Raw genomic sequence first — 1,225 nt, 5'->3', positions numbered from 1 at the left:
ACCGCCCTGGGGTCACCTCACCCTCAGAAAACCCCCAGGCTCTTTGATGTTTTTTTACACCTTAAAACCACAGCTGTTCATTTTACCCCTAAAAGGCAACTCCAGCAGGTCTGCACCCCCCAGCTATCCCAATTTCCCGGGTCTGCTGGCGATTCCAGCCTCTCAATCCGGGGCAATTCCCTCCCTGACATGCCCGAACCCTCCCGGCCGGAGGATCCCTCGGCTCCTTCCCATCCCTGCGTTGCAACATTCCCTCTGGCTTGGGTTGGAACAGCTCCAAACCCTGGAAACTCTTTCCCCCCTCCCTGCTCTGTCACACCCCAGTGCCCGGAGCCGCTCCTGGCACAGCCGGTGGCTTTCCCTGGATGTCCTGCCCGGGACGTTCCCGCTGCTCCGAGCAGCCTTTCCCAGTTCCCTGTCCCGGTTCCCCGGCGTGTCCCGGCGCTGCCGCCGCCCCCTCCCAGCTCCTGGAGAGGCTGTTTGTTGTCTCCTGGCTGGGGATGCCTTGGCAGCACCTCCAGGAGCACGTGGTGGTGCCTTTTGGCAGGCGCTGGGAAGTGTTGGGCAATCGCATCCTCTCCGGGAGCAGCTCCCGGCTCCTCCGGCTCCTCCGGCGCTGGCACCGGCGCTGCTTTCCCAGGCTGGGCACCAACATCCTCCCCTCCCCTCCCCTCCCTCCTTCTCCCCTTGTTTTCCCTGGATTTAACTCCTTGTGATCTCCCTCTGTATCCCAAACTGGGGTGGGGGGGTGTTTCTCGGTCTGGATTCCTCCTCCTCCTCCTCCTCCTCCTCCCAACCTGCTCCGGGGCCACCCTGGGGATGTTCGGCCTCGTCCAGGAACAGGACGGGGGATCCTTTTCTGGGTGAACTTCCCCCCCCCCGCAGAGCCTTTCCTTTCTGGGGCACGTCCCAGGGAGCTGGATTTGGGGTTGGAGGAAGAGGAGGGGGTCGGTTGGGTGGCAGGAGCTCAGGGGATGATCCTCCAGCTCCTCCAACCGGCGCTTCCCGCCGCCGAGCCCCACGCGAGGATCCCAAGGTGGGGTTATCCCTGCCGGGATCCGGGCCCTGCCTCGGCTCCAGAGGGTCTCCAGAGAGGGAAAGAACATTCTTGGGATCTCCTGGGGTGGGAAGAGACCCACGAGGATCACCCAGCTCAGTTCCTGACTCCGCACGGGGCAACCTGGGAGGGGCTTTGAGGGATTAAGGATGTTCGAGGGAATTGAGG

This window comes from Empidonax traillii, unplaced genomic scaffold, assembly GCF_003031625.1.
Source record: "Empidonax traillii isolate 1590-97213 ecotype Southwest subspecies unplaced genomic scaffold, ASM303162v1 scaffold2603:size33552, whole genome shotgun sequence".
Lineage (NCBI taxonomy): Eukaryota > Metazoa > Chordata > Aves > Passeriformes > Tyrannidae > Empidonax > Empidonax traillii.
Note: the sequence above shows the minus strand (reverse complement) of the source record.